Genomic DNA, 25,243 nt, shown 5'->3' with positions numbered 1-25,243 from the left:
CCTTTTGGCGGGAAATGCCTAAAGGAAGCTCTACCCACTTTGAGGAGAGCATGTTCCAGCTCTGCAAGGGTTTTTCACCCCACAAGGGTTTTTCAAACCCCCAAGGGTTTTTACCCCCGATAATGGTATTGTGACTATAGGAGAATGTCTTTGCTCTTGTACCCCTGTACTGAAGCATTTAGGAGAGGTGTTTCACAATGTCTTGACCTAATGGTTCTGGGAAGTGACAATTAATATGTATTTATTTATGGAGAGATAGGAAGTGGATATGAAAAATATGAACAATTCCTAAACCTAAACAAAGTGTAGGCAAGTATTCACTGCCAGATTTTTGCAGCTTAAAAATTTTCAGAAGGAGGGCCTCCCTGGTGGCACAGCGGGTTGATAGCTGCCCTATGAAGCTGTCTGCAGCCTCTGCAGTGCGAGTTTGATTCCTGGCCGGCCAGGGAGAAACCCACATAGCGTGGCAGACCTCTCCTGCCTCACCCACTGCTCCCCTCAGCAGTGTCTTCCGTACATCTGCCTGTTCTGCCCTCCGCTCTCTCTGATGGGTTCTCTCACCCTCCCTCACCTCTGACCTGTACCTCAGTTCTTGTTAAAATAAATCTTTATTTGTTTGTTTGTTTGTTTGTTTGTACAAGCACTGGGTACAGTCAGAAGCTTGGGAAGGTGAGAGAATTCACCAGAGCCAGAGTGGAGAGCAGAACAGGCAGACTGACTGACGAAGTACACTGCTGAGGGGAGCAGCAGGCGGCAGAAGTCTGCGCGCCATGTGGGACCCTCGCCGGCAGCTGGGGATCGAACTAACGCTGCAGAGGCTGTGGGCAGCTTCGCAACCCAGCGCTCAACCACTGCACCACCTGGGAGGCCCTAAATAAATAAATCTAAAAAAATTACTAAAATTTTTTTTTCAAAAGAAAGCAAAAAATCAAAATATGTCAAAAAATAAAACAATAATGAGCAGATTAAGAATGCATATATCAGCTTTCTTACCAGCAAAACTGGAATGAGAGTATGAAGAGTTAAAAGAAAAATAGGTGCTTCCTGCTCCTTCCTGAAGTCACCTCCTGGCAGAGCAGCTGGAGAACCCCAGGCATTCCCCACCTGCTCCCACAGGCTCCTCCCCAAAAATGCAGTCACTCTAGTGGGCCATGGGGAATATATTTGGTTGGGTTTTTAAATTCTTACCTTGTCACTTGACACAGAAACATAATAGCTTTATTTTCTAGAGTTCCTGTTTGTTTTTGAAGTCTGTTGATTTTCATTGTTTTTGGTATACTCATCACTGTCATTGCATACTATATCATAATAAGTAAAAACAAATTTATCCATGGTTATCTCATCCTGTATCTGCCAGTTCTCAAAGCAAGCATCCACTCTGATGAAGCAATCACATTTTTCCTCTTTGGCAATCTTGTGTCTGAAGTCACGCTAATTTGCGACTTGGAGAGGCTTATTGTGAGCAGATGTGAGAACTCTCCACTCTGCTCTCACCACCTGCCCCCATGTGGAGACAATCTCACACTCTCCCAATTATTATTTCTTAGAGCAGGTGTCTCACACTCCGTCTCCACCCTCTCACTGTTTTGAAAAGCAATAGCCCCTCAACCCTGATGACAAGCTGACTTTCGGCAATGCTCACTCCCTATTTGGCCTCCACAGAGGCCCTGCCACCTGACCCTGTGACTCTCAGAGTCTCCAGCCATGACTTCAAACCTCTAGGGCATCTACTTCTGTGCACACTCACCCCACTTCCACATACCCCCTTCTTGGCACTAGCCTGAAGAATCCAGGCCCCGTCCTGTCCTGAAACATTTCAGCCTTTACAGCAGAAGGTTAATGTTAACTCTTCATTGTCCACCCAGGCCCTGGTGAAAAGTTACGAAATCATTATCTTAGCCCTCAAAGTGGGCCATTGCCTGTGCGTATTTCAGCCTGGCTTATCAGCTCACCTTCAGTTTTTTCTCGCCCTGTGAGAGTTGTGGCATGGCTCCTTCAGCCTCTGCAGTGCCGGTTCGATCCCAGGCTGCCAGGTGAGGGTCCCGCATGGCGCACAGACCTCTCCTGCCACCCGCTGCTCCCCTCGGCGGTATTCTTTGTCAGTCTGCCTGTTCTGCTCTGGCTCTGGTGGATTCTCTCACCCTCCTGCACTTCTGACTGTGCCCAGTGCTTGTACAGATAAATAGATAAATCTTTTAAAAAAAAAAAAAAAAAAGAAAGAAGAAATGCAGAATGGTTTTGAATTTTATTCTTCAAGCCCCCCACTCCTCAAGGTTTTAACTGCTTCTTACCTATTTGCCAGACTGGATTGCTGACAAACAGATGTTCCTTTTTTCCAGGTGATGCAGGGACTTTGTTGTTTCCTCTTCCAAGATCTGCAGGTAGAGTTGTTCTAGTTCTCTCTCCATAAAAAGAGTTAAAAGCTTCCAGGGGGACACAGGAACATCTTTTCAGCGTTCGTCCTTGGGTGGACTAAAAGCCGTATGACCCGTCCACCATCTCGCATATAGGACTTGCGCTGCTTTGCTCAGCTGCCTTGTCAGTGCTTCCTTTTTCTTTGCCATCAGTTCCATCTGAGTCCACACACATGGGGACTATCCCATTTTGTTGTAGAATCATCCTCATCTGGATGCACATGCACAAGGTGTTTGTGGCATGGGGTGTGAAGGAAAGGTGGGGGCTTCCATGGCCTTTTTTATTTCTATCCCCCATTTTTCTGACAGTTCTCATACAATTTCCTCTGTAACACTTTAAACGGTCTCCCTGTAACACCATGTAGAAACTCTCTGACTGCAGTTAGTAAGTGGGATGATTTGGTAGCATTGATTCTACCCTCAAGTTTATTGGCAGGTTCTAGCTAACTAGTGAAGTCTGTAACTCTGGACAAGGTGTTTAGGCTAGAGATAATCATATTTTCTCAGTATAGATGAAAGAGTTTAAAAAAAGACACTTATGGACATAGTTGACAGCCAGTTGCCAAATTCTAAAAGATAGGATGGTACAATGATACATATAATTTCCATTTTGTGACTTTTTGCTTACTTGCAAATGTCACATTTTGCTTACTTGTGTCCAAAAATCATACAAATAAGGTAATTGATTCATCACAAAAATATAATTAAAAAGTAAATGTATTTATTTACTTTGAAAACCTGGAAACCCTCTCCAGAGAGATCTTACCTGTTGTCGCAGGATGAAAGCCCTTCATGTGTTCCTATTACATAATACAGTTTAATTTTCTTCATACTGTCTGTTACCAGCTGAAGTTTCATGTTTATTTGATTACTTATTTATAGTCTCCTGCATAAAATTTAATATCCATGAAACAAACACAAATCTTTCTTATTAACCACTTTTCTCCATGTCTAAAACAGCATAGGACCTATACTGAAGACTCACTGCTAGTTGAATGAACCCTAGCCACAGCTCAGGATTTTCCACTTAACATTATCCTCAGCCCCTTGTTCACATTCCAAAGGAAGGGGGGAACATCTTTGATAGTAACTCTTTTGGAAAAGTAAGGATGATTTCTTTTCCCCCAGAAAGCAAACACACAAAAATTCCTTGATGTAATTAGCCTGTATCAGGACATATGACCTCTCCTAAGCCAATTCCTTTGGCCAGAATTTGGTCTTCACTAATTGACTTGAGCCCATCAAGAGCTACCCATATTGCTGTGGGTAAGAAGAATCCACTTAAATCAATTTGTGAAGGATATGAAAGAGGCAGTGCCCCAAAAATATTCTGGTGAAATTACCATGAAAAAAGAGGCACACACTCTCCACCATACCACCCAACCTCAGACAAGGTGAGGACATTTTTGGCACTGTGGATAACAGGGGACTGCACCCAGAAAGCCTCTGACTTGTGTTAGGTGTACAGACAAAAAATGATGTCTTCCTTATAACATTCTTCACCTTTCCTTGGCGTCCACTCTTTACCTAAGTCATCCTAGGACACTAACTAACCATATACTCAATCTATCTTTATAAACCCTTTCCGTTCACAAGCAGCTGCTGCTTTGAAGTGTTCCCTGTTCCAAATCATGTGGCTTGGTGACTCTTTGTTCATGGTCCTGGTACAGTAACCACAACCCACAAAGGAGAGGGTGGTACTCTACCTTCTTCACTCCTGTGGTTTTTGTTTTTTTTTTTTAACTAGGTGGTCTGTGTGAGTGTCTGATCATATGAGTCAAAGGTTCCAACCAGACTATAAATAAGATTCAGCTCTTGGTCCAAAGAAGCCAATGTCAGATGGTACAAACCAGACCATATGAGGTACCATAACCCTGTAAACTATTGAAATCCATTCTCCATTAATATTTCTAAATGCATCCAAATGATATTTTTTATTGGGTTTCTAAAGTGGCAACTTTTTCTAAATAGCCCAGTCTTACTTTATGCATTGAATATGTATGAACGTTTGGGTATGTAGTAGTGTGAAATAAATAAACCAGTTAATCTGGGAAGGTTTACTTGCCTGGGCTTTTTCTACTTCCATTTGAAGCACTGGTTTTCACCCTCAGCACCACAAATCTATAAGAGCTATGATGGAGGGAGATTTGGGAGTGGAAATGGATAGGGCTGAGAGCCTTGTGCCAACACTATTTCAATTAGGACTTTGGCTTTGGTATATTTTATATTTATATTTTGGATTAGATTTCACGTGAATAAGTAGTCCTGCCATTAAAAAAAATAAGAAAATGGTTTAAATCAAAACCAAAGTGAGATATGATCGAGATATAATTAAGCAAATTGTGTCCTATTATCAAATGGTGAAGAGTAAAAGGTATTAGATGTTGCCCCACCTCCTACAGTCACCTCCTACAATCACTGTCAGTGACTAGAAAGTGTGTCCCTTTTCTCTCTTGTTCATTGTATTAGGTACAAATGTATGTGTATGAATCATTTACAGGGATGAATGTGTATAAGAATCATTTACAGGAAAGAAGGAGAATCTAGACAATGGTATAATTGAGAAAAACAAAGTTAGGATATTAATGGAATACATCATTTTGAGCTTCCAGTTAGCATTATTTGTGATTTAAATGTTGCATTAACAGGGAAATGGCTTTGTGCTTCAGGTATTTATCATCCCACATGATCATATAACACACTGATGTGAACTGTTAAGAGAACAAGGTCTTGTTAGCAATGTGTTAAAATTCTGATTAGTTACATTTCTGTAATGAAATTTATCTAAGATTCTCTTTTTAAATCTATTAGAATTACCCTTTTCATGAAATTGATAAAGATCATTTTGTGAGAAATATGCAGTGATTTTCCTAATCGGGGTTCAGCCCAATTACCCTCCACGCCATTGGCCTTTTCTGGGCATCCTCATTCAAAATGGAACTGCTTGATTTCATCTGGTCCTTTCCATCTCTGAAAGTCTGGTGTGGCTTTTTCCATGATGTCTGTGCTGGAACACATGGAGGGAGTGGGAAAGTTCCAGTTGGTTTTATTGATTTATTTTTGCATTTCCTTCCACCTTAATTCTGGACTGCTGTGGCTGGGAGGGAGTTAGGGGGTTGGGAGGGTAAGCTTTGTATCATTATTTTCCTTGAAAAATAAAAATCCTTGTCTTAAAAATAAGAATAATTCTGAAGGAATAATTCTTACTAGGAAGTTTCCTGTTTTTCACATACAATGTTCTTAGAGGGGAGTTTTTCAAAGCAAGGAAAGAAGTCATGCAGATGTCAGGCTCACAGGTGGACTTGTCTGCTGGTGCTGAAAATGAAGAGTCTTCTTTCACTCTATTTCTGGGAAGATGGCTCACTGGGGGTATTGAATCCTGCAGCTTCATTATCCACCTTGCTCATTGTCTTTCCAAATGTGGTTTCAATTTTAAGATGGGTCTAGTTTCCTTTGGCTACTCCCTGAGTCTAAAGCCCAGACAGCTATCTGTCATCCGTGTTTTCAATATTCCTTTCCTGATATTATGTACTAACATTCCACGTGCTTTATCATATTGAACAAAGACTTTTGTTGCCATTTAAAAGTCTTCCTATCCATCCCAAGTGCTGTCACCATCTCAAATGACGTGAAATGCACTTAATGTGACCTGTGCAACACCCTGCTCCCTTTGCTCCATTTCTGTTCTTCATGTCATGACTATAATTTGGTCTTTGTTATCATTCTGGAGTGATGACTTCATTGATCCCAATAACTTAACCATACTTTCTATTCTTCCATTCTTCCCACTTTCCGCCTATACCTTGGCTGTACTCTGTGTGTTCACCCATCTACATCCTCTCTTTTATCCAGAATTTCTCTTTTGCATACATCAACATGATGAATTTTGAATAGAGAAGGATACACAGAGGCAGCAGTCTAGAGGGGTTGGAGATGTCAGGGCTGGGGAGTGGAGAGTAGAAATGGTGTGGAGGCCCACACCTTTGGTGCCAAGTGAAGGATCTGAACTGCTCCAAATAGGTGTAACTCAAGCACAGAGGGCAACAGAGAAAGTACTCTAGTCTACAATTCCCTCTCCTCCACCCCTCAAGATCTGGGTGGGCATCTTGAAGAATATGTATTATTTTATGTATGCATTTGTAGTATTTTTATAATATATTAATATATAATATCTCATTATATATTGCATTATATGTGTTATATATACTAATATAATAAAATACTATAATATATAAAGTAATAAAATAGTATTTTAGTATATACTAAAATATATAAAGTAATATAAATTCTATATTAATATATATCTGGTATACACTCTCTGTATATATGTGTGTATATATATAGACATATATACACTAATATGTAGCATATATATTATGTCCTATATAAGCTAATAATATCCTGTATACAGACATGTTAGGTTCATTCCTTCACATGTGGTTGTCCAGTTTTCCCAACATCATTTATTGAAGATGCTTTCTTGCTCCATTATATGTTCTTGACTCCTTTGTCATAAAGGAATTGTTTATATATGTGTGGGTTTATTTCTAGGCTACCAATTCTGTTTCATTAATATGTTTGGCTGCTTTTAATCCAGTACCATGTTGTTTTCAGTATTATCACTTTGTAGTGTAGTTTGAACTTGGGGAGTATAACATCTCCCTTTTTGTTCTTTTTTGGGATTGTGTTGGCTATTAGGGGTCTATTGTAGTCCCAAACAAATTTTATGATTTTATTGTTCTATTTTTCTGAAGAATGCCACTGGGATTTTTGGTAGGGAATGCATTGAACCTGTATATTGATTTCTTGATAACATGGCCATTTTAACAATGTTAGTTCTCCTATTCGATGGACATAGTACATCTTTCCATTTGTTTGTGTCTTCATTTACTTTCAACAACATCTTATAGTTTTCACTGTACAGGTCACTTCATTGGTGAATTTTTTTCCTAGCTGTTAAATTCTTTTGATGCTATTGTAAATTGGTATTGTTTTCCTGATTTTACTTTCTGCAATTTCATTGTTTACAAATAGAAATGCAGTTTTTTTTAATGTATTGATTTTATAGCTTGACACTTTAATGCATTTATTTATTAGTATTTCTAGCATTTATTTTCACTACAGTGTTTGGGATTTTTAAGTATATTTCCCCTGCAAGCAATCTCACTTTCATTGTTTCCTTTCCATTTGGATAGTTTATAGTTCCTTTTCTTGTCTGATAGCTCTGATTATGACTTCCCATATTGTGTTGAATGATAGTGGTGAAAATGGACATTCTTGTCTTTTTCCTGATCTTAGAGGAAAAACTTCCAATTTTTCATCTTGAGTAAAATTTTGGCTATGAATTTGTTATGGGTGATCTTTATTACATTGAGGCACAGTCCTTCTCTACCCATTTTGATTACTATTTCAGTTTCCTTACTGATTCTATCAGATTTTCTGTTATTCTTTATTCAGTTTTGTAATGTATGTTTCTAATAATTTGTTCTTCTAGATTGCCCAACTTGTTGCCATATAGATGTTACAATATTCTCTTATTATCCTTTCTATTTCTATGTAGTCCATTGTAATGTCTTCTCTTTTGTTTCTAATTATTTTAATTTTTTCTTTCTTCTTTGTGAGCCTGCCGAAAGGTTTATCTATTTCATTGATCTTTTCAAGGAATCAACTCTTGGTTTCACTCACCTTTTGCCATAGTTATTTGAAACTCAATTTCATTAACCTTTACTTTCATTTTTACTATTTCCTTTCTTCTACTGACTTGACTTCACCTTTTCTTCTTTTACTAGATTCTTTAGGTGTACAGTTAGATTGTGTGTGTGTGTGTGTGTGTGTGTGTGAATTTTCCTCTTTGCTAAGATAGATATCTATTGCTGTAAACTTTCCTCTTAGTATCACTTTTGTTTGCATAGGTTTAATCTGATGATTCATGTGTTCATTTTAATTTGTCTCTAGGAATTTTTTGGTTTTCCTTTGATTTCTGCATTGACCTAATATTTGTTGTTTCCAAATATTAGTGACACTTTCCTTCTTTCTCTACAGTGTGTATATATATCCTGTGTATAGTAATATATCATTTACATCCTAAATGGTATATATACATATATAATTATTGTATTAATTATCCTCTCTGTACTATATAGTTTATATATTCCATATATAGTATATATCCTACATAATATTTATCCTATATATCATATGAATACTAATATATATTCTATATATCAATATATAGCCTATATTTACTATATATATATATCACATATGGCCTATGCTTACTATATATGTATATTATATATATGCTCATATATACTATATATCCCTATATATGCTAATGTATTTTCTATATACTAATATATATCCTATATACATACTGCTATACATATGTAGGTACTAATATATATATATATTATATATCAGAACATAATAAGTACTTATGTACATACTACTTATTATGTAACTTTCAAACATTAAGATGCAATCTCATGTGTAATCAATATATAGAAAACAAATCTAAAAAACAAATAAAGAAGAGTTGCTCTGTTAAAGGGTCCCCACACTCTTGAATTTCCCCATATTATGTTGAGTTGCACTTGTGTGGTATTTCTTTGGGCCCCAGAAGAAGAGTTTAAAATCCTCCATGTCAGACACTGGAAGAAACCCTTAACTCTGATAAAGAAAGTCTTTCTCCATGCAGATCGTGCTCTTAAACCATACATTTAGTATTTACTAAAGCTATCTACAGCATTGTCTAACAGGCATCCCTAACATGTTTAAATAAAACTCTTGCTATCTTATCCTTTGCCTCCTCTACCAACAAAGTCATTTCTCTCCATCTTCCCCATGTAATAAATATCCTCACCATTAACTATATTAAGCCAAACCCTAATTCCTTTCTGTCTCTCACTTCATTTTTATTCTGACCTGCTTAAAAACCTTTCCACCTTATCCCACAGCATGTAGTAGAAAATTCAAGCAAAAATACAAGCAATCAGAGCTGTATGAGATTTGATCTGACCCTTGCCTTCTGCTGCAGGAGGCCTTGTTGCCCCAGGCAGATAAGACACTGGCAAGCAGCGAAGCTAAAGGGCCTCACACCGTGGGGCGGAAGGTAAAGGGCCTCACACTGTGGGGCTGAAGATTCCTTGTGCCTCACACCGAGGGGCTGAAGATCTAACATTCCTTCATTTTTTGTTCTTTGTCATAAAGAGAGACAAAATTTATCAGAAAGTAGATTTAGGCAATAAAGTATATGTATCAGCATACTGTAAGTATATGGCATGGAAAATTATCTGTTTAGAAATTAGTTATTAAACAAATTGGCCCACTTGACAATGGGAGACAATTTATTGTGTATATCTGACAAGCAATCCAGCACAACTATTATAGTAAGTCCTTCTTTTGCTTTTTCAGAAGTTCTTTTTAATTTAGAAGTTTTTAAGAAAGTTTTTTAATGAAGTTAACTGTGTTAAGAAGTTTGTAGGTAGAAAAAGTTCTGATAGCTGAGTAGCAACTGGTCTCCGGCTAAAGGCCATATGAATAGAATAGTCTTTTGATGCTTAGACTTCAGCTGATAGAGATGTACTGGCGGCTATCCACTGTCTTAGGTAATTGTCTAACTGAAATAATAAGTTTTAGTGTTAGGTTTGGTTTTTTATCTATTAACCTTGAAGGCTACCGTCTAGCTGGGACCCGTAGGAGCCAGTAGTCCATGGAAATAAAATACACTAATTGTTTCTGCTTTACACATGATAATGTATTTTTTTTCTGCTTACTAAAAATAAATAAATAAAGACCTGCTGAGTCTCTCAGCAGAAGATACTTGCACCTCATCCAGTGTCAGTGTCTCCTCACTACCTCATTCCCTTCCCCTCAGCCCTTAAGTTTCAGCCCCTTACAGGTCGCCTAGGCCGTCTCATCCTTTCAGGAACCCCTGACACAATATTTTGCCAGAGGCTGGTCCCCAGCAGCCTTCTTCTCCAGCTTCCTGGTTGCTTTTCTGCTGGGAACATGTGTCCTTCCTTAGGACTCTTGTGCTTCATATTCCTTCCCATCTATTTTGATCATTGTGGAAAGGTTTTCTGTTATTTGCCTGGATATGTTCTTAACCTCCATCCATGCTCTTATATTTAAGGACAATTTTGTTTTACATGTTTATCACTGTACTTTCAGCCAGCTAAGTCATATGGCTTATAAATCCTCCAGTCACTTTACTTTACTTTACAGCTTGAAGAGATTGTTTGTCCAACAAACTCTTTCCAAAAGAAAGCCAGAGGCCAAATCATGGAGGGTGTTTTGTGATTCACCAGAGAACCTGGACTTGATCATGGAAACTATGAAGTTTAAATGCAAGAGTGTCTTACTCAGATTTGCATTTTAGACAGATTTCTCTGTCACCCATATGGATGCTACTTTAATCTCCATTTTCCAGGTGAGAAATTTGAGCCTAATGTTCGATAAATTCTAAGGGAAGAAGCCAGATTTGAATCATGATTTTCTAGCTTTAGCCTCATGATTGTTCCCTTAACTGAGTGAAAGGAATGAATTTTCTTAGGCTAAAAGTCTATTTATCCTTTCCTTTAAAATCACTTACTAAAATGCTTACAATGTGCTTTGCCTGGTCCTGAGAATGAAAAAATAAGACGATCCAGTGCTCTTTTGAACTCGTGGTCTTTTTATTTGTTCACTTTGATTTGATTTTTAGTAAGTCTGTATTTCTCTGCTCCAGGTGGTGATTTGTTCCTTTCCCCATCCTCCCTGGTGTGAAGTGAACACAGAGGCATAGTATCCTTCTGTGGCATTTGGGTGGAAATTGCCCATGTTTCAGTCTAAGAGCAGCCTGACCATTCTTGTGGCAGCTGAGTTGGGTTGGAAGATAAATAGGAATGTGACCAACAGCTACACTTGACGTTGTTCCTACATCATGAACAAGTGTTCTAAGGACTCTGGTTACACAAACCATCCCAAAGTTTCCAAGAGAAGGGAAACTGAACCAATGAGACTCTGAACCTCACCCAAAAGGAGTGTGTGTCCAAAACAATCAATGGTCTCTTTAATATTAAAAGAGGAAAAGAAAACATTTGTACATTCTCAGAGGTTTAAGCATCCTTTCAGTGTCTCATCTCTGAAAATATTGCATTAACCCCAAGGGTCATAATAACATTTTTGGTTTAAGGACTATTTTGATTAGATGAAAGATGATCTTATACAGTGAACAGTGTGGGGTCATATAGCAGATACATAATAAGTTCAGTGATGGAAAGTAATGATTAATAGTGCTAAACACTTAAATAGGACTTCAGATTTCTCAAACCACATTCATTTTAACCTTGTAAGAACCCTGTGGTTAAATGGAGAGCAGGTACCCATGTAACAACCAAAGAAAACTAAAGCACAAAAGGCTGACTCATTTTTTTAAAGTATCAATGATTGTGCTGAGGTTAAAAGCCAGGTCTCTAAACTTCCAGATTAGATATTTCCTATGAAATTATACTCCTGAGGTAGAATCAATGAGAGTGCAGTCTTAGAACTCAGACAGATCTAGCCATGACCTTTCTGTGTGCCACTTCATTTGTGCCTGGAGCTTTTCTCTATACTGCATCTAGGTTCACTCTTATTATGTTTTAATTTGTATGAAATATTGTTGTTGCTTTACCTGAAATCTAGTAAAATCTAGTATAAGGAATCTTGGGTGAGAGAATTTAAAGTGCTATTAATCATCTTTTTTAGCTACAACCTTGACCTGTGAAGAATGAATAGACCACACCTGTGTACCTTAAGCTACACTGCAGTGGTGGAGAGCACATGTCCTTGAGGAAGAGAGTCTGAATATATGTGCTGGCTCATTTTTCATCTGTGTAAACTTGGACAGTTATTTAATATTTCCATGCCTCAGTTTCCACATATATTAAAAACTCTACTTCATGGGATTGTGAGGAATAACTGAGAGAATGCATGTAAAAACACTTAGAAAAATGCCTATCACATACTTGGTGCTCGTTAAGTGATAGCTACTATTGTATTGTTGAAATTATGTAATTTTGAGTCACTCATATATGAGAAACTCTCCTAACTCTAGTAACTGGATATTTTCTTTTAATTTTTTTTATTATTATACTTAATTATTTCCCAACTGAAGCCAGATCATGGCAGCCAGCCCTCAGATATTCCATCTTGCCTTATAGACTTAATACAGTTAACAATGGTAAAGACAGTTAACTTTGTTTTAGCACGTTATCTTTCCTTCTAAAGTAAATTCAACTTCCTTGGATAACTGTGCTTTACTCTGTTATGAAAATGCCAAGGCCATACTTGGAAAACATATATGTATATTGACTTTTTCTTGATTAAATTCATTCAATAAATGTCCATTAAGTACCTTGTGGTCCCTGCCCTCAAGAAATGTATAGTCTAATAGGGAGAAAAATTATTTACAAATAATTCTAACTCTTAATCCCTTTTCAAGCTGATTTTGAGATAAAGCATTGCATGCAGGTGGTTCACATGAGAATGTGAACCAGCAAGGACATGAAAGATGGGGCACCAACTTTTTTCAGTAAGAAAAAATGCACTGAAATTGTGTGTTGTAAAGTTGACCACTGCTTCAGGTAGCTGTTGCTTGATTTTCAAGGAACCTTATGAAATATATCTGCACAGGAGACAGGAAAGGGATGCGTGTATCCATTAGTTCCTGTATTCCATTGGCCAAGTGTGTGCTCACCAACTCAGACTTCCCTGCACTACCTAATTACATACTGTGGGTGGTGAACTAATAGCCACAGACAACCCATACAATGGCATCAAAAAGGCCATGAACCAGAAAGCCAGAGGTACATATCATGAAACCCACCATGGGGCACTGCCAAATTTCAACTCCATGAAGCTTGTCAAAATCTGAGCATATATGATCTCCTCTACAATGGCTGGTATGAAATGTGAAGTTTAGAATACATGAGACTGTGCACAAGAGTACATGATTCAATCCATCCCTCCAGTTTGTTCTAGCCCTCTATTTTTTTTAAAGATTTATTTTATTTATACAAGAACCAGAGTACAGGCCAGATGCAGGGAGAATAAGAAGATCAGAGACAGAGTGGGGAACAGAACAGGCAGACTGATGAAATACACTGCTGAGGGGAGCAGCAGGTGAAACAGGAGAGTTCTGCTTGCCATGTGGGTTGCTCTGAGGTCAGCAAGGGATCGAACTGGCACTGCAGAGGCTGTGGACAGCTTCACAGCGCTGCGCTCAAATACCTGCGCCACCAGGGAACCTCTGCTCTAGCTCTCTATTAAACCCAGCACATCATGGGCTCTGCTTTAAGTGGGGCGGCCATTTCACAGTCTCTGCAAAGACTTCATGCAGGTTCAAAGTTTTTGCTATTGTTACTGGTACCAAGTCAATAACTGGTATTCATTGTCTCCCTCCTCCACTGTCCAGTTTAGATTTTTCTCACATTTGTCAGCACTCCAATTTATCTGTATTTCCCGTAGAGTTAATGCAGACCTTCATCCCCTGAGATAAGCTCTTACTTGTCTCTTGTCAGGAAATAAATGCTGTCATTGCCCATTTGTTACTAGCAGTAGACATGGAAACAGCAATAGATGTCAGCTGTCTCCAACCTCAAGCACCCCATCATTTCCAGAGGACCCATGAAGGTATATATGGTTGCAGTTAGTGGGGTTATGCATGGGTCTGCAGAATAGCATCCTTCTAAAAAAGCCTAATTTAGCTCCTGCCATGGCAGAATGTCTGATCTGTCATTCGAGAGGTCCATTGTAGGCTCTTAATACAGTGTGGCCAGTCACCTACTTGAGAGAAAGTTGAGTGAGTATATCAGATCCCTTTAATCCTGGGGCAGTGATTTATCCTTGACAGAATGATCCATTCTAGATTTGGATTTGCCTTCTCTACCCAGAGAGTAGTTCCTTGACAGCAACACCATTAGAAAATTTACAGAGTAAGTCATCTGTGGGCATGTTGCCCCACATAGATGATTTTAGACCAGGAAACCTGTTTTATATAATAATAAAAGAGGTACAGGCTGGATGCACAAGAACAGGCTATTCATCTTACCATATACCTCACCATCCTGAAACACATGACATATTGGGATGGTGAAATCCTATTAAAAATTCAACCAGAGAGCCAGCTTGGGGCTAATGCTGACCAAATGTCAGGGTGCTGTCTTCCACGACATGGTGTTATTGAATCAACAGTAAGTATATGGGGCAATGTCCTCTCTTATTGTTGAATATCTTAAACAACAGAAATCTTTTTCTCCCAGTTCTGGAAACTGGGAAGTGCAAGATCATGGTGAGGGCAGAGTCAGAGTTTGCTGAGAGCCTGCCTCCCTGCCTTGTACCTTGCACCTTCTCCTTGTGCCCACATGCCCTTTCCTCTATTGTACCAGTGGAGAGGGGTCTCTTCCTCATCTTAGAAGCACAATAATCCCATTATGGACTTTTCTTCTCATGACCTCAGCTAAGCCCAATACAGGTAGACCCTGCTTGGCTTTTATAACAGATCTACATTTGTTAGTACCTGTCTTCACCAACAAGAAGAAATATGAAGAGGATCCCCCTTTTCATAACAAAAAAAGTCAAAAACTACAACCAATGTCAGCGTGGGTTTGCAGCAGCCCTTCTAGAGGCCATGGCACCCCAGCAGAGAGGATGGCCCTGCAGGCTCCTTCTCCAGGAACTACTTCACTCAGGCTGTGTGTTTATTATCGCATTCCCGCTTTTACTAGATGTGAGTGTGATTAGGTTTCATGTGGCATTTGGTATGATTTGGTAGGTTATTTTGGGGTCTGGGAACCCTCAGAAATGTTTCCATATAAATGAATGGTAATTGCTTCTTTGCTTTTTGCCTTTTCCACTTAGGAAGTTTTCGTAGAAATGTCTGTTTTTGGATAGTGGGGCAGATCTATACCTACTAAAGGGCCCACCTCCAAATACTATCACTTTGGGAGTTAAGGTTTCAATGTATGAATTTAGGGGCACACAGGTATTCCATTCATAGCAACATCTCCAATCCTGTCCTCCCAAAATAACCTTAGCCACTTCTCCATAAGTGAGTCAGGCATCTTTCCAAGTAATTCTGTTGCTGAAGCCAACAGCACTAACTTGTGCTCATGGACTCTGTTTTAGTGAGTTACACATGGGAGAGAGTCATGTGGTCAGGCTCTGCTGAAACCAGTGGCAAAATTGGCATTCTAAGCCCAGCTGCTGTTTCTAAACAATGCTAACTAATGGGTGGTGATATTCTGTCCACAACCAACTCAGACTCATGATCACAACATAAAATTTCTCTCAGCCCACGCTGTTGCTCTGGTCAAGGACCAGGCCCATGCTTTAGGTAACTCTGGAGAGAAGCATGTAACCCAGGCAGGCTGAGATTACCCTGTGCTATATGCTAGAAACCAGCAAATGTTTTCTGTAGGGGCCAAATAGTAATTATTTTAGGCTTTGCAGGCCACATGATCTCTGTTGCTCTATGAAACTTGGCAATCACGGCATAAAAGCAACTATAGACAATGCACAACTGAAGGCATGTGGCTGTGCTTCAGTAAGCTGTATTACCAAACCAGGCAGGAGGCAGATGGGGCCAACAGCTTGCAGCAGCCTAAACCCAGCCATATGCCATCCTCCTCCTTACATCTAGACCCTCTCCAAATCCAAAACAGGAACATTTCTGGTCATTGTAGCACTATAACTTGCCTGCACTTACAGCCTTCCTTAGAACCACCTTCCCACCATTCATGCTGTCCCCACTGCTCCTGACTGGTGAGTGAACCAGCACTGTACCCCCGTTCTGGAAACTGACTTCTACGAACCACTCCTTGCTTACTGTAATTTGGCTGCCCTGAGAGCAGAGACTGAGCTGAGGACTTGGGTGATGATGTTTTATCTGGGATACTATCACAGGACCCAGGAGTAAAATAATGAGGAGAGAGAGACAGAGAGAAGAAAATGTGAGAGAACATTATCAGAGCCTCTGTCATGGGTCTTGAGGACCTTAAGAGAAGTGTGCACAGTACTTTCTAGAATGGTCACTTACTAGTCCAAAGAACAGGAGGCAGTGGTCCCAGTATACTGGCTTTTGTCTTTTGATGATATTGATGGCTCTGAATTCCTGGGCTTGTGCATGGCCAAGCAGAGTCTTTTGGGATCTTGCAGAGTTGGAGCAAGCCCTGGAACAGAAAATGAAAGGACACGAGGAGTCTTTTGGCTGTGGGTGCTGTGGGTGATCGAAGGTCGTGCTGAACATTCATCTCAGCAGTGGGCCAGGGAATGACCCAGCATGCCAGATGGAAAAATGGGCAGGTGAGCTCCCCCTAAAGGAAAAGGAAAATCCAGGTGGAGTGCTAAGTAAGGAACATTTAAATGCACAGAAGCTTCTAGAAGCTGACAGACTGATGGGCGAAGGGGTTGGTCTCACAGGCCAGCCAGTGGGAAAGCTACTGTGCCTAGGCAGGGGGCAAAGCTAAGACCAGTTGTCTGAATGGGCTTTCACTTCCCTGTCAGAGGTATGTCTGGTTTGGAAGCCCAAGGTTGTAATCCATGGTAGTTCAAGACAAAGCAGGGCGAGTCAGTCCCAGAGTCAGCCTCTTAGCCTTTCTTCTATCTTGTTCTCCAGAACCAATAAACTGCTGCTTAGACAACCAGAAGCTTCTCTCTTTGATTTATTTCCCATTTTACTCCCAAAGAGCCTCAGGGTAAATATGATATGACCTAAACAGAAAATTAAAGAACAGAAAAAGAAAGACACCAGTAAGATCAAGATGTTTGTGTAATTCTATGTTTAAAAATGAAAGAAATAAGCTATAATAATAAATCTAAATGTCAAAAATATAATTGTCACATAAATTGTACCTATTTTAACATACCCCATGCTATTAAACTCATAATTTAACAATATTCAAGTATATTAAGCACAATATTCAAGTGATCTCAGTATGAATGTAAGTGTGAAAGAGCAGAATACAAAGCTCACACATTATTAGTGAGTCTTCATTTTATTTTATTTTATTTATTTATTTTTTAAGATTTATTTATTTATTTATACAAGCACTGGGTACAGTCAGTAGCGCGGGAGGGTGAGAGAATTCACCAGAGCCAGAGCGCTGAACAGAACAGGCAGACTGATGAAATACACTGCTGAGGGGAGCAGCCAACGGCAGGCGAGGTTTGTGCACCATGTGGGACCCTCGCCGGTGGCCAGGGATCAAACCGGCTCTGTAGAGGCTGTGGGCAGCTTCGCAGCCCAGCACTCAATGGCTGTGCCACCAGGGGAGGCCCGTGAGTCTTCATTTTAGGCTAGTTAGGTGCTAGAGTTTATTTTTACTCCAGGCTTGACTTGCCTATTGAGAGCATTCCAAGACCCCCAGAATGATGTGGAAGCGAACTGTTCAAGGAGTGACCACTTAAAGAAGGCGGAGACCAGGTCCTTGAAGGTGGGGTCTCAGGCTCATATTCCTCTGAGCTTAAACAACTGAAACACTTCTGTTCAGGTCACAGACCATGCACAAATCTTCAGATAACTTAGAACCACTGTGAAGTGTCTGCTCAGCTTAGCAGAGTCCTGTGGTGCAGAATAGAAGTGGTGCAGGGGCGTGGGGCCCTGTTGTGTGAAACAGTCTTGGGACAAAGAGGACTTTCTCCTCAATACAGAAACATCAGAAATGAAAGCTGTTGGTAGCATAGCAGCGCAGCTTGCAGTGACTGATGTTCTGTGGCCCTTTCTAGGATAATAAAATGTAACAAAGTATATGGAGTTTGGCCTTAAAATTATTTCAGCTATTTCAGGAACACAGTCCTGGACAACTTGTTGACACCCTGGCAAAAGAAGGATCATTCTCAACTCAGTACATCATGTCATGAAATAAAGACAATGTCGATGATCTGAGGGACTCCAAACCTGAATAAGAGGGAGAAAGGGAAGACAAAGTTTGTAAACTAGCATTTTCAAGAGGTTGGTTGGAAATGTTGTAATTGGAAGATCCTCATTTGCAGATCAGAGGTGAGGCAGGCATCATTCACTTGAGTTCTTGAGTGGCTTAAAATATCGACCTTTTATTTTGTGTTCCAGTGGTGGGGATCACAGACAATGTCAGGAGCACCTATCATGGCAGGAGGGTAAATTAGCAGTCCTCCACCTCTGCAATGATCAGCTGTAATTCTCCTTTACTTTGGCTGTATCTAATGTCCCTTCAAGTCAGGAGCAAATTTGGCTTTTGCAATTATTCAGTGATTATTTCATTCCTAACCTAGGTCTGTTTCTGCTTCTGAAATCAGGGAACTCCTTGGTTCTTTGGATAACAAATCACTACCTCAGAGATAAAATAGAAAGGAATCTATCTTAAGTATATAAAGCCTAAGTAACATGAAATTTTGGAAGTTTCAAGATGGACATACTCCTAATGGAAAGAAAAGTAGAAATTGCCATTTATTTGTATCAAAATTTTAAAATATTCTTCCAGTGATGCAGTAGACATAATGATTTAATGAAACTTGTCTCTGTTTAGTGTAGTGGCAATATTTCTGGACATCAGCAGAACTAGAGCATAAGTCTTTGTGTCACCTTCTGAACTATTGAACTCCCAGTACCTCTCTGGCTGTTAGTTCTCTCTTTCCAACACCTTGGCTCTTCCATTTCATGAGGATCTGTTTTGAGTTCATTTTCAGTGAAGGACAAGCAACAATAACTCTAAGTCTTCTTGCCTAAAACAAATATTCTACCAGGGAAAAAGAAAAACATGATATGTTACTTATAAGATATAGATAGAAACACCATAATTTTATTAAGTCATCTACTCTCTTGGCAAACAAAGAATAATCCAGTTCAAGTACTGACTCACACCACCTGGAAGAGTAACTACAACAAAAGCAACTAAGATTACCCATCATACAAATAACTACCACGAGCAATTTAGCCAGCTGAGAAAGCTATCTAAATAAATTACTGGCCATCATATATTTTAGTGCCAAATGCTCAGAATTCTTTTTTTTTTTTTTTTTTTTTGTGGGACCCTCGCCGGCGGCTGGGGAATGAACCGGTGCTGCAGAGGCTGCGGGCAGTCTCGCAGCCCAGTGCTCAACCGCTGCACCACCAGGGGAGGCCCCAGAATTCTTGTTTCTATCTTTTCTAGAGAATAATGTTCTGTTCATTTAGTATTTTCGTGCTATCTCTAAAATATAACTACAGCAACAACTCAAACACAAATAGCAAAAGTGAACTGTTCATTAAATGCACACACACACACACACACACACCATGTGGTCCTGGTGCTTAAGGGGATTTACAAGCTTTTCAACATTCCAGGCCAGTGGTTTTTTAAGACACAGTATTACTCGATTCATTTCTTCTACAAACAGAATAAAAATTAAACAAATAAGGTGCATTCTATGAAGTGGGCATAAATTGCAATTTCCTAACAATGCATTTCTCAGAATGTAGCCTGTTAAGTGATATATAACCTTTCACAAGAACATGAAGATGCAGTTCCAATTGCGACAGCTCCTTCCCTAACACCCCTCCCTATCTCTGGATTAACCTGAAGTATGAGGGGAAGGTGCCTCAGTTTTACCAAAGCATTTATTAATCAAAAATTCACATTCTAAGTTGTCCAGCTCAGCTCAGAAATATCCACAAAAAAGTACATCTACAAATATCACCCACCAGCAAAACTGTAAGAAGGAAAATGGTTCTTGAGTGGTAATAGATATTTTACTAGTAACTTTATTCATTCATAAATATCATATATGCAGCCTGTAGAGTTCCATTTTATCCTCTTCACCAGACTCCCTTGCTCTTCTTCTGATGAAGAAACTTGAAGAGGCCAAGTGATGAGTCCTGATTCCTGTAATAAGAGGCAGAACCACTGTTCAAACTCGGATGTGCTCATGTTCTTTTCATGACCTTAAAGCCACTGTCATGATTTTATATATTGATGTTTTAATTCTTTACATTCATTTTATTATAAAGGAGTAGTAAATTTTAAACTCTGTCAATCATTAGATCTTTAAAGAGAAAAACAAACTGAAGATAGAATAACCCCTGGACCATTTCAGTGGTTTTCATGTAAACTCAGCTTCCAAATTTGAGATCTTCTTCCTCCAAGTTTCTTATGCAGAATCAGCATTCTAGTAGTGCTGTGTCTCAGGACAATTAATTTTGTCATTCAGTTTCTGACATTTCAGGTCATAAGTGATTTATTTATCAGCTCAATAAAAATTTGGGGAACATGGTGTAAGAATCTGTCTTTGTGTGGTTGTGATTCATAGAGCTTTTTTTTTTTTTTTTTTTTTTTTTTATAAATTTTATTGTTATATTCCCCATACAATTGCCGCCCCCCATTCTGACCCCAATCCCTCCCCTCCCGCCCCCGCCCCCTAAAAGTGTCTCTGGTTCATAGTTTTTTGTTGATTTTGATTTTCACTTTCTTATAGTTTTTCATTTTCCTGGTCCATTATTTAAGTTTTCTAGATTCCTGCTATGAGTGAGACCATCCGGTATTTTTCTTTTTCTTTTTGGCTTATTTCGCTGAGCATGATCCCTTCCAGCGCCATCCATGTTGCAGCAAATTGCATGTGTTTATCTTTTTTGAATGCTGAGTAATATTCCATGGTATATATGTACCACATCTTCTTGATCCAGTCATCTATTTTTGGGCATTTGGGTTGTTTCCAAAGCTTAGCTATTGTAAACAGTGCTGCTATAAACATAGGGGTGCAGGTGTTCTTTGGAATTGATGTTTCTGTGTCCTTTGGGTAAATACCTAGGAGTGGAATTGCTGGGTCATATGGAAGCCATAGAGCTTATTTTAAAGCTTATTTTTGAAATGAGAAAATTGAGGTTAGAGAGCTTTGGTGAATAACTACATGTCCCATCATCATTTCATGATAGAACTTTATTATAAAGACTTTCTTGATATCTAAAACAATATATTTTTTCATTATGTCATAATTCTGGGTGTTCTACCTGCTGGTTATATTCACCTTATATTCATTTGGGAAAAATACTTTACTTCTTAAACATTTTTTCCCTTCTGTCAAAGGGTTTAATAGTAAAATATATATATTGTGGTATATGTTTTAAGAGTAATTTCTTTTTCTCCTTACAAAGTAACTTCTTGTTTCTATTGGATGGTCACCCTCTTCCACACAACTTTTGTAGCAGCTTTTCTGTCTGGGATATATCCTTAGTCTTCTAATGCAGCCTAAGAAACACTCCCCTTGTCAATAGTTGATATAGGGGTGAACATAGTACCTAATTATGACTATTGATTTTTGAGAGGTCACATTATGAAAGAATAAATCTACCAGTAAAGACTTAGCACATTTTAAAGTGATATTATCAAAGAAGGGGGGAGAGAAGAAAAAATTATAGATCAATTGTACCTCATTAAGCTAGACACAGATTTCCTCAACAAAATATTTCTCAAGAAATTCTAACAACATATAAAACACATATTACATCATGTCCCAGGAATGCAAGTTTGATTGAATTTTTGAAAATCAGTAAAATTCATCATATGAACCCAAAAAAGTAAAAAAAATCATTTTGAAAATTGCAGAAAAATAATGAATTCAGCAACTACTCGTAACAAAAACACTCAGCAAATAAATAATATAGTGAAACTCCTCAATCTATTAAAGGAAAACTATAAAAAATACAAGTAATATAATAGATAATGGTAAAACTAATTCTTTCACCCTAAAATCAGAATGTCCATTCTGTTCTCCTTACTACTGCATAAATTGACTTAAGCCCCTGTGCTACAAGCATGATCAAAGAAAAGGCAGGTCCATTTCTGGGTGTAAACACTAGAAAGATGATAGATAGAAAGATAGATAGATTTAGTATACACATGTATTTATGTATATACACAGTGTAATATTTTATTCAGCCTTAAAAATGAATACTTTTTGCAACCACATGGATAAACCTGCATCATGATGTGCTAAATAATCCAGACACACAAAAACAAATATTGCATGATTTCACATGTATGTGAATCAAAAAAACTTTGAATTCATAGAAGCAGAGTATAGAATGGTGGTTGCCAAGAACTGGGAAGTGGGGAAAATTTGGACAAGTTTATAAAAAATGTACCTTTCATCTTGAGAGATGAGTAAACTGTGGGTCTATCACAGTATGGTGACTATGGTAATATATATATATATATATACTTAATGTTATATTATTAAAAATTGCTTAAGTAGATCTTGAGTAAATTCATCACCAAAAGGAAACTACAGATTAACTACATGCAGTAGTGGATATCTTAATTTACTTGATTATGGAAGTCATTTTACAATTTTTTCAATTTTTTACATATATCAAATCATCGTGTTTTATACCTTAAGTAATTCTTATTTGTCAATTATACCTCAATAGAGCTGGAAACTATTACTCAGAGGAGAAGAATCTTGTTGGCATATAGATGCTACTAGATTGGTTGCATGCAAATTAAAGTTGAACCAGGAGAGGTGTTCAGGGATTGGGGGAGATTATGTAACTGTTGTCTGTATCACCAGTCTGGTGATCACCAAAGTGAAGCAAGAAGATATACACAGAAATGGCTTGTGCAAGAGTGTTTTTTTTTTAACAGCGTTAGCCCCAAACTGGAAGAACTTCAAGTGGCCAGCAGCAGTAGAAAGATAAACCTTGTTGTTTTCATACCAACGAATACTACTCAGAATTGAAAAAAAAAATCAAATACTGATCCATGTAACAAGATGAATCAAAATCAAAAACATTCCACTGTGTGAAGTTCCAGAACAGGCACAATTTTATGGTGATAAAAATCAGCACAATGATTGCTCCAAGGAGAGGTGGAAGTGGAAAAATTGACTGAGAACAAGGAATTTAGGATCTTTGTGTTTCACTGCATTTAAATTATACTTTCCTTTTTCATAAGTGTTGTTTAAAAAAGCCAAAATGATACAGAGTGGGTCTTGCTCCTCTTCTGCTGCATAATCAAATTGCCCTTACTAAAATAGGTATTAGATGAAGGCAGGAATTTTTATCTGTTTTATTCATAATTTTATTCCCATTCTCTAGAGCAGTGCCTGGCACATTTTAAATTTTCAATAAATATTTGTAGAGTGAATGTTGGTGTTGCTTGGAACTACTACTGACATCTTAAAATCATGAGTCCAATTAACTGAGAGCAAAACCAAGAGGCTGAGACCAAGGACAGAGTATATAACTTGATATGGTTGGGCCACTGATTATCCAGCTCAAAATTTGTTTTGTCTTGTTTCTTGTGAATATGAAAGAGGAAATTACATTTCCTAATTGTTTGTTTAATGTTGTTTTCAGAACTTTACACATTGCTTCCTGTGTTTGTTGAAAAGATCAAATGAGATTAGGAATATGAAATGCCTTGTGTAGGGTAAAAGTGATGCCAGAAAATGTAAGCTACCTGAGGATGATGATTATTTGCCATTATAACATAATCCTTCTACCTAGAAAATTAGATAATTCTTACATGGCACACACAATGGCATAGTTGTGTGATTTTTTTCTCTTTTTAAAAAATATTTTTAGATTTGCTGCGGCAACTCGCATATCTAACCTAAGGTGCACCAGCATCAGAAAGATTCAGTAACCTCTGAAAACCCTCTTCAGTGGAAAAACATTGAGGACCATGCCACTGAGGAAATGCCCTGGATGCTCGCCTGCCACATCTTAGTTTGAACAGGGCTGTTTGCAGATGAGGAAGGTAGGATTCCCGCAAAACAACAGTGAGAGCTCTTCCCCAGCTTGATTCTGATAAACAAGCTTTGGGCTCATGGCTGAACATTGGCTAAAGACAGAACCATCTGGAAAGCAGAGTATAGAATGATCTCTGTTTTTCCAAGAATCAAAGCAAGGTGGAACATTTCTGAATGAAGCTTTGGATGTTATTCATCAAATCTGGGCCACATGAGGTTAGAGGCATATTGATTTCCAGTCTAGGGATGAATTGGCCATGGTTGGCCTTTCAGGAAAGTGACCACAGATTAAGCTGATGAAAAACAGATGCCACTAGTTGAAGCTTCAATTAGAAAGCCCTAAATGGGCTTGATTGGCAAAACAGCCATAACAACTGTGTCCTGCCACAGATTGACGGAGGATGACAAATGTTTTAATGTGGTGAAGATAAACTTGGGTCTTGCTGCTTCTGAACAAATGATCTAGCCAGTTTGAAAATGTTTGCAGGAATCAAACTTGCCAATACTTACCAAGTTCTGGGAAGGCCTTATATTTGACCAATTCCATGTTAGGATTAGTTTTGAGAATGAAACACTATTTTAACAAGAATGTTTTCTTAGATGCGTTCCTTGAAGAATATCCACACCTAGCAGAGCTTTGAGAAAGTACATACATAGACCTGCCCCTGGCTTGTCTGGAATGCTCAGGCCTCCATCTTTGCTGCCTCTTTCTCTCTTTGATTTGTCCTTCTCTTGCCATTACCCAAAAGCCTGATAACTGACTAACTAATGTTGCATTATTTGCTTTTATGGATAAATCTACAATGCTTAAGTCAGTGAAATGTATCATTAATGATTGAATATTAGTCTCGATGATATTAGAGGCATAAAATGCTCAGTATAATTTATTCATAAGGGAAGTATTGATATTCCCTAATAGAACATCTTTTTGTAAGTTGTGATGAAAAATATTCTTCCCTCTAAGAGTTTACAAATAGGAAAGTTAAGAAATTATGTGCACAAAAAACTATTCATCTGGTGCCTGATGTAGGTCATGTGACTTTATTTTTTTATTTTTTTAATATAAATTATCTTATTTTATATAATTCTTACATAATCTTTCATTT

This window comes from Talpa occidentalis, unplaced genomic scaffold, assembly GCF_014898055.3.
Source record: "Talpa occidentalis isolate TD23 unplaced genomic scaffold, MPIMG_talOcc4v2.1 talOcc4.16, whole genome shotgun sequence".
NCBI lineage: Eukaryota > Metazoa > Chordata > Mammalia > Eulipotyphla > Talpidae > Talpa > Talpa occidentalis.
Note: the sequence above shows the minus strand (reverse complement) of the source record.